The sequence below is a fragment of the Mus caroli genome, unplaced genomic scaffold (assembly GCF_978045245.1).
Source record: "Mus caroli unplaced genomic scaffold, Mus_caroli_1 scaffold_10, whole genome shotgun sequence".
NCBI lineage: Eukaryota > Metazoa > Chordata > Mammalia > Rodentia > Muridae > Mus > Mus caroli.
Genome location: NW_028227265.1, coordinates 57669354 through 57686590, shown reverse-complemented (window position 1 = coordinate 57686590; position 17237 = coordinate 57669354). Strand labels below are relative to the sequence as shown.

Here is a 17237-nt window from a genome sequence, read left to right as displayed (position 1 = left end):
CCCGGAGCCAAGATGGCGCTCTCTGCAGGGCAGGTCTCTGTCCTCCGGCTGGGAGGGTGCCGGAAGTCTGCGGCCCCAAAAGGGTGCTGCCTCAGCGGCTCTGTGGCTCCCGCCTGTCCCAGAAGCTGTCTGCCTCTGTGGTCCCCACTCTGACCTGTACAGACTAAGTTCGGCGGAGTCCCGGAGCCAAGATGGCGCTCCCTGCAGGGCAGGTCACTGTCCTCCGACTGGGAGGGTGCCGGATATCTGCGGCCCCTAAAGGGTGCTGCCTCAGCAGCTCTGTGGCTCCCGCCTGACCCAGAAGCCGTCTGCCCCCGTGGTCCCCACTCTGACCTGTACAGACTAAGCTCGGCGGAGTCCCGGAGCCAAGGTGGCGCTCCCTGCAGGGCAGGTCACTGTCCTCCGACTGGGAGGGTGCCGGATGTCTGTGGCCCCAAAAGGGTGCTGCCTCAGCGGCTCTGTGGCTCCCGCCTGTCCCAGAAGCTGTCTGCCTCTGTGGTCCTCACTCTAACCTGTAGACTAAGTTCGGCCGTATTTGATTCTTTTGTTCTACACCTTACAGATGTGCTGTTAAGCTGCTAGTGTAAGCTCTCTCAATATTCTCTATGGAGGCACTCAGAGCTATAAGTTTTCCTTTTAGAATTGCTTTCATTGTGCTGAGTTTCGTTCATGAGTTTGGGTATATTGTGTCTTCATTTTTGTTAAATTGTAAAAAGTCTTAATTTCTTTATTTCTTCCCTAATCAAGTTACCATTGAGTAAGTAGAGAGTTGTTCAGATTCCATGTGTATGTGAGTTTTCAGTAGTTTTTTTGTTGTTATTGAAGACCAGCCTGAGTCTATGGTGATCTGATAGGGTGCATGGGATAATTTTAATCTTTTTTTATTAATTGAGGCTTGTTTTGTGACTGATTATATAGTCATTGTTGGAGAAGGTACCATGAGGTGCTGAGAAGAAGGTGTATCCTTTTGTTTTAGTGAGAAGTGTTCTCTAGATATCTGTTAAATCTATTTGGTTCATAGCTTCTGTTAGTTTCACTGTATCTCTGTTTACTTTCTGTTTCCATGATCTGTCCATTGGTGAGAGTAGAGTGTTGAATTCTCCCTCTATTATTGTGTGAGGTTCAATGTAATATTTGTGCTGTAAAAATATTTCTTTAAAAAGTCTCGGTGCTTTTTGCCGCCATCTTGGTTCCATGATCTCCACACAAAATGCCCAGTGAAGCCACAGAAACCATCCCTGCTACAGAGCAGGAGTTGCCACAGCCTCAGGCTGAGACAGGATTGGGGAACAGAGTCTGACAGTAATGAGTCAGTGCCAGAGCTCGAGGAACAAGACTCCACACAGACAGCCACATAACAAGCCCAGCTGGCAGGCGATCTGAGATCAATGAAGAACCTGTTAGTAAAGCCAAGCAGAGTTGGAGTGAGAAGAAGGCAAGGAAGGCGATGTCCAAACTGGGTCTTCGACAGGTTACAGGGGTTACGAGAGTCACTATCCGAAAATCTAAAAATATCCTCTTTGTCATCACAAAACCAGATGTCTACAAGAGCCTAGCTTCAGACAACTACATAGTGTTTGGGGAAGTCAAGATTGAAGATTTGTCTCAGCAAGCGCAGTTAGCAGCTGCTGAGAAATTCAAAGTTCAAGGTGAAGCTGTTTCAAACATTCAGGAAAACACTCAGACTCCAACTGTCCAAGAGGAGAGGGAAGAAGAGGAGGTTGATTATCCCGTCCCGCGGGATTCAGTTATTCATGGATGCAAGGGGGACTGCAAACCTGGAAGGAAATGGGAGGAAGGGAAGGAGTAGTAGAGACCAAGAAGGGTGCCTATCAAGGTCTCCGTTTATTATGCTGAGGTGCCTCATTTTATAGCATACATTGCGGGGAATTAGGGAGGGGTCGAGGGGGAATTTTACAAAGAACAAAAAAGTGGACATCTGCTGACATGGGGGCCGAAGTCAGGCTCCAGGTGGCGGGTACTCTGCGTCTTATCTCCGGAACATAGATCCTCCTTGACAGCCTTGGGGTGTCAGGCAGGGCTCAGACATAACTCACGTCCTTGGATGGCATGGGAGTCAGGAAGAGATAGGGAAGAGGGGACTATAATTCAGCTTTTACAGCCTCAGGTGCCAGGAAGGGAACAGGGAGGAGGGAGTGATAACCAGCTCTTAGCACGAGGCCATTTGGCCTGTAAGGGTGGGAGATTGTGAAGGGCTCGCTTTCTCATGGGATGGTCTCTGACAGTTGATGAAACGGGTGTGGAAGTTAAGGACATAGAATTGGTCATGTCACAAGCAAACGTATCAAGAGCAAAGGCTGCTCGAGCCCTGAAAAACAACAGTAACGATATTGTAAATGCTATTGTGGAATTAACAATGTAACTATTTGACAGTGAAGACAAATCCCCCCTCCCCTTAACCCCCTTTTTGGTGTTTGAAAAGTGGAACTACGGCTTGTACTGTTTCTATCACTAATAAAGTTGTGGCTTCTTGTTGAAAAAAAAAAAAGTGTCGGTGCCCTTGCATTGCAGGCATAGATGTTCAGAATTCAGAGTTCATCTTGGTAGATCTTTCCTTTTGAGGAGTGTCCTTTCTCATCTTTTTTGATAACTTTTGGTTGAAAGTAGTTTTTACTCAAAATTAGGATGGCTACTTCAGCTTGTTTCTTGGGACCATTTGCTTGGAAAATTTTTTCCAGCCTTTTACTCAGAGGTAGTGTCTGTCTTTGTCACTGAGTCCTGTATGCGGCAAAATGCTGGATCCTATTTATCTACCCAGTCTGTTAATCTATGACTTTTTATGGGGGATCTCGGACCAGTGATGTTAAGAGATATTAAGTACCAGTTATTGTTGCTCCCTGTGATTTTTATTGTTAGAGGTGGCATTGTGTTTGTTTTAGAATCTTCTTTTGGACGTGTTGAAAGATTTATTTCTTGCTTTTTCTATGGTATAGTTTCCCTCCTTGTGTTGGAGGTTTCCATCTACTATCCTTTGTAGGGCTGGATTTATGGAAAGATATTGTGTAAATTTGGTTTTGTCATGGAATATTTTGGTTTATCCATCTATGGTAATTGAGAGTTTTTCAGGGTATAATAGCTTGCATGGCATTTTTGTTCTCTTAGGGTCTGCATGGCATCTGCCCAAGATCTTCTGGCTTTTACAGTCTCTGGTGAGAAGACTGGTGTAATTCTGATAGATCTGCCATTATATGTTACTTGACTTTTTCCCCTTTCTGCTTTTAATATTCTGTGTGTGTGTGTGTGTGTGTGTGTGTGTGTGTGCGCGCGCGCGCATTTGGTGTATTGATTATTAAGTGATAGGATAAATTTCTTTTCTGGCCCAGTCTATTTGGAGTTCTGTTGGCTTCTTGTATGTTCATGGTATCTCTTTAGTTTAGGGAAGTTGTCTCCTATAATTTTGTTGAAGATATTTACTGGCCCTTCCAACTGGAAGGATTGTGTACCTGGCTGCACCTTGGGTTCTGGTTCTTTGGGCACTGGGCAGGTGCTACTTGGGCCAGGTATTAGGGCAGTAGTGATGGTCTCACCTGTGAATTTAGATGTGTCAGTACTCTTGGGGTACAAGTCAACACTGCATGGAATTAGAGTGCAGAATGTTGTGTCACAGAGTAGCTCCTGGGAATTTTAATTTCTATATTCTGTCTTTTAGTTAGTTTAAATAAGGTTTTGTCTATCTGGTTGGTTTTCTCAACCAACTCTGTCTCATTGATTTTCTGTATTGTTCTTTGTTTTTATTTATTTTGTGCCATCTACTCCTCTTGGTTACGTTTGCTTCTTTTTCTCTGGAATGTTTAGGTGTGCTGTTAAATTTCAGGTGTGACATCTCTCAAACTTCTTTATGAAAGCACTCACTGCTACAAACTTTCTGCTTAGCACAACTTTCATTGTATCAAATAAGTTTGGACAAGTTGGGCAGTCATTTTCATTGAATTCTAGGGAGTCTTTAGCCTCTTTCTTCCTTGACCCAGAAGTCATTCAGTAGAGCAGTTCAGTTTCCATGTTTGTATGCTTTCTGTTCTTTCAGTTATCCTTCAATTCCAGCTTTAACCCGTGGTTGTTTGATAGGATACAGGGCATTATTTCAGTTTTCTTGTATCTATTCAGACTGGTTTTGTCACCAAGTACATGGTGAATTTTGGAGAAAGTTCCATGAGATGCTGAGAAGAAAGTGTATTCTTTTGTGTTTAGATAAAATGTTCGGTAGATGTGTTAGGTACATTTGGTACAAGATGTTTATTAGCACCAGTGTTTCTCTGTTTAGTTTATGTCTGGCTAACCTGTCCTTTAGTAAGAGTAGGGTATTGAAGTCTTCCACTATCAATGTGTGAGAGTTAATGTGTGATTTAAGCTATAGTATAATTTTCTTTACAAATGTGGGTGCCCTTGCATTTGAGGCATATGTATTAAAAATCTAAAGAACATCTTTGTAGATCTTTCCTTTGATAGGCATAAAGTGTCCTTCTGTCTCTATTGATTAATTTTGGTTTGAGTCTATTCTATTACATATTAGAATGGCTAGATTAACTTGGCTTTTAGGTCCACTTGCTTGGAAAATCTTTTTCCAATCCTTTACTCTGAGAGAATGTCTAATTCCTGTTAATTTGGTGGTGGTGGTAGTGATGGTGATGGCAGCAGTGGTGGGAGGGGGAAGGGTTGGTGATGTTAGATGTGTGTGTGTGTGTGTGTGTGTATGTGTGTGTGTTTCTCTTCTGTTGGTTTTTGTAGTGTGAGAATATTTATCTCCTGTGTTTTCATAGATGTAACTCAAGTTTCCTTGGATCATAATCTGTGGGGTTGGAGTTTTGATTTTTATCATGAAATATATTGTTTTCTGTATCTATAGTGATTGAAAGTTTTGCTTGACATAGTTTGGAATGGCATCTGTGGTTTCTTACAGTCTGCCAGATATCTTTTCAGCTCCTTCTGGTTTTTATAGTCTTTCTGTTAAGAAGTCAGGTATAATTCAAATAGGTCTGCATTTATATGTTACTTGGCCTTTTCTCCATGTAGCTTTTAATATTCTCTCTTTGTTCTGTATAGCTAGCATTTTTATTATTATGCAGAAAGGGGACTTTCTTTTCTGGTGCTTTTTCTTTGATGTTCTATAATCTTGTACTTTTATAGACATCTCTTTCTTTAGGTTAGGGACGTTTTCTTCTATGATTTTGTTGAAGGTATTTTCTGGGCCTTTGAGCTGAGAATCTTCTCCTTTTTCTATTCCTATTATTCTTGTGTTTGGTTTTTTCATAGTTTTTCAAATTTCCTCGATAGTGTGTCGGGGATCTTTTAGGTATAACATTTTCTTTGACTGATATATCAATTTCTTCTATCATATTGTCTATACCCAAGATTCTCTCTTCTGTCTGTTCTTTTGATGATGCTTAAATCTGTACTTCCTACTCACTTACCTAAATTTTCCATCTCCAGAATTCTCTGTTTGTGTTTTCTCTATTGCTTCTATTTTCTTTTTTAAATCATTAATTTATTCATTTTTTACATTCCATATTTATTCCCCTCCATCCACCCTCCAACTGTTCCACATCCCATACCTCCTCCCCACACCCCTCTCTCCACCCCACCTGACCTCTAAACTCCCTGGAGCTTCCAGTCTCTTGAGGGTTAGGTGCATCATTTTCAGGTCTTGAACAGGTTTATTCATTTCTTTCACCTATTTGATTTTTTTCTTGGCTTTCTTTAAGGAATGTATTCTTCCACTCCAATTGTTTTTGTGTTTTCCTGGCTTTTTTTATGGATTTATACACTTCCTATTTTTAAGGATAGCTATCATCTTCATAAGGTTGATTTTAAGGTTGTTTTCTTGTACTTCAGCTGTGTTTGAACATTCAGGGCTTGCTGCAGTAGGATAACAGGGCTCTAGTGGGGACATACTGCCCTGGATGCTGCTGATTGCACTCTTAGACTTTGGAGTAATTGGAGTTTTAGGTGCCAGTCTCTGAGGTTGTCTTTGTTATACGGATTGTTTCCCCCCTTGGTTTCTGTTTCTTCTCTGGTCTTCTTGCCTGAGTGGCCTGTGGTTCTGGTGGCCAGTGAGCTCTCTGGTCTCGTAGTTGTCTCTGCTGGAGTTATGGTAGCCTGGGTGACCTCTGTGATTGTGGGTACCTGTGTGGTCTCTGGGGTCCTAGGGTTCTTGGAACTTGTGTTGCCTCTGGTAAAACAGAGCCCTGGTCAAGAATTGGATGATGTGGGAAGGGGGGTATTGGGGAATGCTGGAGAGCTCTGAGGAGGTTTCAGTGGTCTGTGGGCAGGGTCTTACCTGGGGTTCTTGGTATCAGTGTGGCCTCTTCTAGAGCTGGGGCTGGGGGTACCACTGAAGTTGTAGGCTGGGACATGGTCAAAATAAGTCATTTTACAGGAGTCGCTGGACTGATCAGATTGACAAACTATCTAAAGGGAGTCTAAGCAAGAATGACAAATCTGTTCCCTCTCCGGTGGCTTATAGGATGTTATTTTTCACATGGTCTGCTTGTTTCAAGGATAGAATATGATCTGTGCTATCAACAAAATGGAAGCATGTCTTTGAGTTTAAAACAAACTAAAATGTCATGATGAGTGATCAAATGCAATGAGTGATCCTGCTGGACATAGTAAGGATGTTACAACTGAGAGGAGCTCTAAGTTAAATTCCTCAACATTTATGATACAATATATGCTACAGAGTTTTTGAAGTATTTGCAATTTTCAAATATTAAAAAAGATAACATGGCACCTCTCCATTTTTATATCATGTACAACCATTATAGTTCATGGTTGATGATTCATACTCATTGACTTTTAACTTAATACAATGCTAGGAAAGAAAATTCCAGTAAGGAGTTGAGGTGGAGACCAGTAGCAGAATACTTACTTACTTAGCTTGTACTAGGCCTTCACATTATTCCTAGCACTTACACACATTCTCTCTCTCTCTCTCTCTCTCTCTCTCTCTCTCTCTCTCTCTCTGACACACACAACACACACACACACACACAAAACTGTGGTTTGTCCAGCATATCAAATGATGGCCTCTGTAAAGTCAGCTCTTTTGTATAAAATAGAGTCTCACTACAAAGCCCTGGGTGGTTATGTAAAACAATCTAGCCTTGAACACAGAGATCTTCTTCCCTCTGCCTCCTAGTGCTGGGATAAATGGCAAACACCACCACACTCAGCTTTAAAATGGCTTTTAAGATGTTTAACTAATACAAGTTCTATATTTCTTTTTTTTTCTATATTTCTTTAGATTACAGCATGGTGTTTTGATATATGTATGCACTGTGAAACAATTTAATTAAGTTCATTAACATATCCATTACTTCACATTGTCAACAACTGTGGTGAGTACATTTAAGAAGTCCCTATCTAACCTTTGGAAGTTCTGAATATGTTACAATGTATGAAAGCAAAATATTAAAGATACCTATGAAATTAAGGCTGCATTAGATGGACCTTCAAAAATAGATTTTTCCTACAGTATCTAGGTTGGCCATATATAATAACAAGGTTGTTTGTAAGTGCAGTAAGGAGACAGAGAGGGAGTATCAAAGTGATTTAGTTTGAAAGATTCAACCAGCTATTCTTTTCTTTGAAGGAGGAAAAAATTGTCAACCAAAGAAGACAGGAAGTTTCTAGAGGCTAAAACAGAAAAATGAACATGGATTTTCTGCTATAGCTTCAGAAAGTCCAACCAACAACTTGATTTCAGTGGTTGGAAGTGAGAGCTGATAGGTTTTGTCTTGCCCATTTGCAGAGTTGTCCACGGGGTTTAATACCTCATCGCCTATTGAACTGAGGACTTAGTTGCTTGCTCACTCTTGACCAGACACTTCTCTCTGCTCCGTGTGCCATTTTCCAGGACAGCTCAGAACATTGTAACTGTCTTTACCAAGAAAGAGGGAATAAAGAAGCCAGTATGCCCACAGCCTAATCTTGCAGTACTTTTTGTCTCACCCAGATTTTGAAATGTATAATTTACAAACAAATGTTGCATGTTTTATGGGGTACAGCATACTTAATACAGATGTGCATTGTTAAATAAGTGAATTGCTCTTATTAATACACCTCTCATTTCATATATTTAAGAGAGAGTTGAAGATATACCCTCAGTGACCTCCAATATCCAATATAGTATTATTACAAGTAGTCACCATACTGTACATCTCAAAAGTGATTCTTAGGTCCAACCCCATGCTTAAGAAAAGAAAATGAAATGAGGGGGTGTAACACAGACACAACCTACCATAGGATCATTTCCAAAATGTAAAAAACAAAATGTATATTGAATAACTAATCCTTCTGACTTAGTTGTGGTTAGCTTACAGGTTCAGAGGTTCAGTCTATTATCATCAAGGCAGGAAGCATGGCAGTATCCAAGCCGGCATGGAACTAGAGTTGCTGAAAGTTCTACATCTTGTTCCAAAGACAAATAGGAGAATACTGAAATCCTCATGGCTAGGAGGAGTGTCTCAAAGCCCACCCCCACAGTGACACACTTCCTCCAACAAGGCCACATCTACCCCAACAAGGCAATAACTCCTAATAGTGCCATTCCCTGAACCAAGCAAATGCAAACCACCACATTCCACTCCCTGTCCCCCCATAGGCTAGTTCAAACTATGGGGGCCATACATAATCATAGCACAATGGAAAATACATTTAGTCCAACTTCAAAAGTCTGATAGTCTATAACCGTCTCAACAATGTTAAAATCCAAAGTTCAAAGTCTCTTCTGAGATTCATCCAATCACTTAACTGTAATTTCTTATGAAATCAAAATTCTAAAAAGCAGATCACATACCTCCAACATCATGCAGGATATACATTGCCATTCCAAAATGTCATGGTGAGGAAATGGTGAGCCAAAGAAAGACAGAAAACCAGCTGGGCAAACTCCAAATATCCACATCTCCATGTCCAATGTCAAAGGGTTCTTTAGATCTCCAACTCCTTTCATCCTGTTGACTGCTGTTGGCAGATCTGGCATTACAAAATAACAAACTTCATTCTCTTGGGCTGGTTCCACTCCCTGTTAGAAGCTTTCCTCAGCAGGAATCCCGTGGCACTGGCATCGTTGGCTTCTTGGGATCTTCAACTCAACTTCAACTTTACAACTTCTTGTTTCATTGTCTGGAATACACACAGACCTTCTGCACTCTCCAAAGGGCTGGCATCACTTCTCTAGCTCTTCCCTCTATAGCACTCTAGGTCAAGTTTACTCCACTCCATTGTTGCTGCTGCTCTTGGTGATCATCACATGGTATTGGCATCTCCAATATTCTGGGGTCTTCCGCTGCAACTAGGCTTCACCAATAGCCTCTCATAGTCTCTCTTCATGGTGCCAAGCCTCAACTTTTTGCATGACCCTTTCAGTCCTGAGCCAACTACAATGGAGGCACCTTCACCAATGGCCTTCCCAGGCCTCTCACAGCTCCAAGCCTCAGCTGTTCTCCATGATCCCTTCATGCCTTCAAAACTAGTACCACCTCAGTAATTCTTACACATTACCAAGACCATCTGAAACATGAGGTACAACCTTGGCTATCTCTGGAACACAGCTTCTTTGTGCTCTCAGAAACACTTCCCAGAAGATTTCACCTCAGTGGCACTGGTCTTTTCTTAGTCACCCCTAATTTCTTAGCTCCACCTAACCAGCATCAGTTGTCCAAGTTGTCTCTTCTATTCTTGACTCTAAAGCCAAAGCCAAGTGGTTGAATCTGCCGAGTCTTGCTGTTTGCTGGGGCTGGAACATGCCCCCTTGTTCTTTTACATCCCTAACCACTCAAAACAACAAATGCACAAAACAAAGAAAGAATATTAAAAAACAGTAAGGGGAAAAGATCAAGTAACCTACAAAGGAAGACCTATCAGAATTACGCCAGACTTCTCACCAGAGACTGTAAAATCCTGAGTAGATCTCATACAGACCCTAAGAGAACAAAAATGCCAGCAAAACTCTCAAACTACTATACCCAGCAAAACTCTCAATTACCATAGATGGATAAACCAAGATATTCCATGACAAAACCAAATGTATACAGTATCTTTCCACAAATCCAGCCCTACAAAGGATAATAAATGGAAAACACCAACATAAGGAGGGAAATCCTAGAAAGTAATCTTTCAACAAACTCAAAAGAAGATAACCACATAAACATAATTCCACCTCTAACAACAAAAATAACAGGAAGCAACAATTACCTTTCCTTAATATCTTTAACATCAGTGGACTCAATTCCTGTAATAAAAAGATATAGACTAACAGACTAGATAAGTCTGTGGCTCCAGGTAGAGAGCACAACAGTTACATGGTATAACAGGATGGCTGCTCTAGGCTGTGAGCTTGACAAGTAAAACCTACCTGCTTCATATAGGCAGATATTAGTGAATGTTTGAATTGCTTTAAAGGTGGTATAAAGATATAATGCTCTAATAAGTCTTAAAGAATACTCATATTCTTTTTAATGTGGACTCCACAGGAATTTTGGGTTAAAATCCTGGTTTGACAAGCTCCCTGCTTATAAGCAGGTAAAAAAAAAAAGTGTGAATCGATTGTTTTAAAGATGGTATAATAAGGTCTGCAAGATAACTAACTCATATTCTTTGAAAGTAGGCTCCATGGGAATTTTGGGTTGATTATCTTGACATGATGGATTAGAAAAAAGGCCTGAAAATAGGCTTTTACAATAAGCACAAGGTTTTTTAGGATAGCAGGGAGATTGTATGAAAACAATTGTTTTAGGGAAGATTTGAAGTCCTGCAAGATAACTTATATTCTTTGAATGTGGACTCTACAGAAATTTTGGGTTAATTTCCTGGCAATACAAAATAGAAAAGGCCTAAAAAAAGGTCAGTATTTTAGTTTACTTAATATGTTTTAGATTGTTTTAATTTTCAAAATAGGTGTGATTTTGAGTTTTGTGGTTATATTATTCCTCTGGGAGAGAGGTCAAATAAAAGTTTTTCTGGTCACTGGCCCAAGGATCTGCTGATTTGGGAGGAAGGTTTTGTCTTTGTGTTTTTAGATGAGGTGATTCGTGTGTACACACCTTCCAGAGCTCTATGGATCAACTATGACAAAGGGACACCCCCCACCACCACAGGAGGACTAGATTCCAGAGAATCAAACAAAAAAGATATCTCGATGATACTAAAACTTTGTTCTGAGATTTGTGTATTACAGAATACAACATTGGTTAGTCTCATCAGCAGACATGCTGAACTGGCCTGCTTTGAACTCCTGATCTCTTGGACTTTCAGCCAGATCCAGTCAGGACACAGACATCAGAGACTAAAACAATCATTGATGTGGCCTTCTTAAGGCCAACCAACTCCCCATTTTCCCTAAACCCCCCCCCCACTTCAAAGGTATCTCAATGCCCATATTCAGCTTGAAGAAGTTATGAAGAGTCATCGCCCAGTTCTCTGGACTAGAGGGTCCTAGAGGTGGTTATTCTAGTTGTCTTTCTGGGGAATTTTGAAATGGTCATAATTGGAACAGGGAGGAAATAGCTAGATTGATTGTGTAACCATAATTGCATTTGGTAGAAATCTTTACAATAGTTATTAAGTTAAAGTCATAATTTCATATTTTAGTGCAGAATTTATTTTGATTCAGAATCAAGGTTATCATTGGTATAAACTTCTTTTTTTATTTTTTTATACTCCATATTTTATTCCACCCCACCCCCCCATCCACCCTCCGACTGTGGATCCCATACCTCCTCCCCACCCCCTGTCTCCACGTGGATGTCCCTACCCCCCACCCCACCTAAACTCTAAATTCCCTGGGGCCTCCAGTCTCTTGAGGGTTAGGTGCATTATCTCTGAATGAACACAGACCCAGAAGTCTTCTACTGTATATGTGTTGGAGGCCTCGTATCAGCTGGTGTATGCAGTCTGTTCAGTGGTCCAGTGTTTGAGAGATCTCTGGGGTCCAAATTAATTGAGACTGCTGGTCTTCCTACAGGATCGTCCTTCTCCTCAGCTTCTTTCAGCCTTTCCTCATTCAACAACAGGGATCAGCTTCTTCTGTCCATTGGTTGGGTATAAGTATCTGCACCTGACTCTTTCAGCTGCTTCTTGGGTCTTTTGGAGGGCAGTCATGATAAGTCTCTTTTTTGTGAACACTCCACAGCCTCAGTAATAGTGTCAGGCCTTGGGACTTCCCCTTGAGCTGGATCCCACTTTAGTCCTGTTGCTGGACCTTTTTTTCCCTCTCCATTTCCATCCCTGTAATTCTTTCAGACAAGAACAATTATGGGTCAGAGATGTGACTGTGAGATGGCAACCCCATCCCTCACGTGATGTCCTGTCTTCCTGTTGGAGGTGGGCTCTTTAAGTTCCCTCTCCCTACCGTTAGGCATTTCAGCTAAGGTCCCTCCCTTTGAGTCTTGAGAGTCTCTCACCTCCCTGGTCTCTGGTGCATTCTGGAGGGTCCCCACAACTCCCTATTTCCTGAGGTTGCCTGTTTCCCCAGGAGGTAAGGGGAACTACAATCCAGAAATGGAGGGCACACCTATGATACAAATTTTGAGGCTGAAGACTCAAGCTTCTGACCAAGATCTTGACATGGAGATCTTGAGCCACAGTGGCTGTGAAAATCTTAGGCCCAGGCAAGGTAATACATACCTTTAGTCCCAGAAAACTGAGGCAAGCAGATCTCTGAGTTCAAGGCCAGCCTGGAACAAAGCAAGTTCCAAATCTAGGCATGGTAGTACACACGTTTAATCTGGGCCATACCTCCTGCTGGAGCCCTACAAAAGGACATTGAAAGAAGGCTCTTTGCCTGCTTACACTTACTTACTTGCCAGCACAACTGTTGGAACCTACTTCTTCAGGATCCCAGCCTATACAGAAGACCAGCTGACACACCCAGCCTTGTGAGACTGAGCAACTAATAGAGCCTTGGACTTCCCATTCCCAGCTGCCCATTGTTGGGTTAGTTAGACTACCAACTGTAAGACATTACAATAAATTCCCTTAAGATATAGAGACAATCCATAAGTTCTGTGAGTCTAGAGAACCCTAATATAGGAAGCCACATTTCTAATATTATACTTAGGAGTATTTTGCCTGCATATATGTCTGTGTACCACATACCTGCCTTCTCTAGCAGAGGTCAGAAGGTAGTTGTTAAGAGCTCCTGGAACCGGACTTGATACATTCTGTGTGAGCTGGGAAATGAATCCAGGTCCTCTGGAAGATCAGCCAGTGCTCTTAATCGCTGAGCCATCTCTCCAGGCCCATTACACCTTTCGTAATGCTACTGTTCAATTTATACTAAAAATCTTTTTAAACTTTAGTCTTGCTTCATACTGATTCAGCCTAAAAATTTTCTGCAGCAACGTGTGTGTGTGTGTGTGTGTGTGTGTGTGTGTGTCCTGGCTTTGCCTGAATGGAGGTCTCGAGTAGGTGGTAAACACTTTCTGCTTCTCCGGAAAATACATCTGTTCTCTGAGGAAGGGCTGTCTCTGTGAGACACTAAGTCATCTCCAGAAATCGGCAACCAGAAAGGTCTATAGAGGACAGGTAGAAACGGATTCTCTCTCAGGAAAGCCAGGAGATTTCTGCTTTAATGGAATTTATCTACCAATCTGGGCTGGTCTTCAACAAGAAAAGAAACCTAGCTAGAAAGGGTTATGGTTGGAACATGTCGTTTTGGTTCTCCTCAGTCCGGTAGGGAATCGCTTATTCTGTTCCTCAATAGCTGAACACTCATCAAAAGGCAGAAAGCGATATGAACTGTCCAGTGAAGACAGTCGGAGAGCAGAGCAGAAGTTCCTCATCCACCATCCTTTTTCCGTGAGCCAGGATTGTCGCAGGATTGCATTGTCGTGGCAGCTGAGGTAGTAGGGGTCGCCAACCGGGGAGCCTTGATGAAGGCCTTGAGCTGTCAGAACCTGGGGACCGGCGGGCACAGCGGAAGTCCCTCCCCTGCCCTTTCATTTTTCGGGTGCTGTCACACCCGCAGAGCTGTACGAGCTCAAGAGAACCTCCCTAGCCATGTGACACTTTAGCAGGAACAGTTTTGAGAGCCGCAAGGATGCGCGGGACAGACGCAGGGTCCGCTGCGCCGCGTGCGTCTGCTGGCCCTTCAGAAGCTCCTGCGGACAAGGCGGAAGTGCCTCTGCCGCCCGCTCCCTTCCGGCGCGGTGCTGTCCGGTCAGCTGAGAACCCGAGGTGACTGATCCTCCGTGGCCGGGAGACGGGCGAGCCCAGGAGTCGCCGCGGGGCCGCTGGAGGCCCTGGGCGCAGACATGGTGAGCCCTGGGTGAGCGAGGCGGATAGGCAGGCCTGCTGGGAAGCCCTTGGTCCCCTGCTCCCAGGGTGGCGGGACCCCGGCGTCTTCTTCACCTTCGCCTCTGCAGGTCTGCACCTGGGACTTCTGAGTGCGCGGTGCAGAGAGCCGAGGGGCTCCAGGCTCTGGGCCAGGGATCCACCAGTACTCAGGTTCCTGAGAACCTCTGATGGTCTTTAGAAACAACATCAAAAATCGATGAATTTGCTTTCCCCACCCCCATCCCAGTACTTCTTAGGCCTAAACGTCCCTAAATGTTTAGATATTTACCGTTTGACAAACTCATTAAAAGAGGGTATCCTAGTACACAAGTAGTTGGGGCGGGAGAAATAACAAATGTTTTGTCCTAGAAATGATGTGGGCATTGATCTAAAGTGGAATGAAGGGCAAATTCTATTTCAAAGGAGAATTGCAATAGAGGGGAAGCCCCAAGTATAAGATGTGCTAGCACCTCCGGGGTACTGGGAAAAAAAGGAGAGAAACTTAAGGAAACATTGCTTGGTAAGGATTTTGTTTTTACTGATGAGATTATTGTTTTGAAGCAAAAGTGGGCCTTTAGTTAGTTTCTACCCTGCTGAGTAATCGGTTTTAAAAAAATTGATAGATATTTTAAGGACAGGAGAAAAGGTTCCTCAAGAAGAGAAAGCATTGTGAGATGGCCTGTAGTCGGTGCTATGTATCAAAGGGTAAATGGAAAGAAGGAAAATAAGGTATGTGGAGATCCCCAAGTGAAATGTCTTGTCCACTAAGAGTTCCTCTACTCAGTTTCTGTAGTGATATATTTTATGAGCTATGCCTATGTACTAAGATGGTCTCTAAGCTTACGGACAGTTTGACCTGTCTTTGGGTTCCTTTGTGAACTGTGAGGGAATCAGGCTTCCTGGTTTTCTAATGTATGCGCTTAAAGCTATAGACTCCTTTCATATAGGACTCTGTTTTTAATGTGTTCCCGAAGGTTTTGTTGTTTTTTCATTTTGATATTGTTCCAGGAATTTTGGTTTCTTTCTTTATTTCCTCTTTAGCCCATTCATCATTCAGTACTAAGTTGCTTAATTTCTGTGAGTTTTCGTGATTACTAGAGACTTGTTTGCAGTTATTTTTAAGTTCCATTGCACAGTGGACAGGTAAGACCCATAAGTTATTTCAGCCTTTCAGAATTTGTTAAGCTTTGTCTTATGCCCCAAGATATGATCTATTTTTGAGAAGCCTCCATGAACTGCTCAGTAGAATGTATATTCTTTCATATTTGGGTGGAATATTGATGTTTCTCTAGTTCTTATCCAGATAACTTGTCTATTGGACACAGTCAGGTAGTAAAATGACCTAATACTGGATTAGTGTTAATCTGTGTCTTTAATTCCACTAGTATGCTTTTTTAAGATACACATACACACACATATGAGTGTATAGTCTGCATATAAGAATACATACCATGCATGTCTGATGCCTGTGAAGGTCAGAAAAGGGCATTCCATGGAACTGTAGGTGTGTCAACTTGAAACATAGTGGAGTTATCACAGAGAAAGGAACCTCCCTTGAGGAAATGTCTCCATGAGATCCAGCTGTAAGGCATTTTCTCAATTAGTGATCAAGGGGGGAGGGCCCAGCCCATTGTGAGTGGTGCCATCCCTGATCTGGTTGTCCTGGATTCTATAAGAAAGCAAGCTAAGCAAGCCAGGGGAAGCAATCCAGTAAGCAGCACCCCTCTGTGGGCTCTGCATCAGCTCCTGCCTCCAAGTTCCTGCCCTGTGTGAGTTCCTATCCTGACTTCCTTTGGTGATTAACAGCAATGTGGAAGTTTAAGCTGAATAAACCCTTTCCTCCCCAACTTGCTTCTTGGTCATGGTGTTTTTGTTTTGTTTTGTTTTGTTTTTGTTTTTTGGTTTTTTTTTTTTTTTGGTTTTTCGAGACAGGGTTTCTCTGTGTAGCCCTGGCTGTCCTGGAACTCACTTTGTAGACCAGGCTGGCCTCGAACTCAGAAATCCGCCTGCCTCTGCCTCCCGAGTGCTGGGATTAAAGGCGTGCGCCACCACGCCCGGCTGGTCATGGTGTTTTGTGCAGGAATACAAACCCTGACTAAGACAGAAGTCAAAGGACAGTCTTTGTTGTCCACTACTGCATATTCCAGGCTAACTGGCCCATCAGATTCCAGGGATTCTCCTGGCTTTACATGCCACCTTGTCATAGGAGTTCCTAGACCTTGGACACTGAACCACAAGATTTGTTTTGCTCTGCTGGACGTTGGTTATGTGCTTTGATTTTATTGTAATTATGCCTTTGGTTCTACCTGTTTCAAGTAAGAAAGCATTTAAACTTTATTTTTTATTTTTTTGGATTCCGCAGTTAAAATTATAAATATGCCTTACCATCTCTGGCTCTGCTTGAATTCTGGCAGTTCAAACTCAGGCTTACACAGTGGATGCTTTATGTGCTGAGCCATCTCCTAGACCCTTCCATGAATTTTTTTTCTTTCCTTATATATCCCTCTACTCTTCCCTGTTCCCTTCCCACCTTCCTTCTCCCCCACATCCATTCCTCTTCCAGAAAATATCTGGCTTCCCAGGGACATCAACCAAACACAGCATGCAAAACAAGATACAGTAAGACTAGGCACAAATTCTCATCTTGTCAAGGCTGACTGAGGCAACCCAGTAGGAGGAAATGGGTCCCAAAATCTGGCAACAGTCAGAGACACACCTGCTCCCACTGTTCAGGGTCTCACAAACCACCAAGCTAACAGCTATAACATATATGCAGAGGAGTTAGTGCAAACCCATGCAGGCTCTGTGATTTCTGCTTCAATCTCTGTGAGCCCCTATAAGCCCTACTTAGTTGATTCTGTGGGCTGTGTTCTTTTGGTATCTCCAACCCCTCTGGCTCCTATAATTCTTCCCTTCTACCTTGGGGTTCCCTTAACTCGAAA

At 42.6% G+C, this 17237-nt stretch overlaps 1 pseudogene; it reads left to right on the top strand.

The window, feature by feature from the left end:
• The first annotated feature begins 1210 nt into the window (after positions 1–1210).
• LOC110289215 (nascent polypeptide-associated complex subunit alpha-like) lies at positions 1211–2402 on the top strand (annotated as a pseudogene).
• The last annotated feature ends 14835 nt before the right edge of the window (positions 2403–17237 follow it).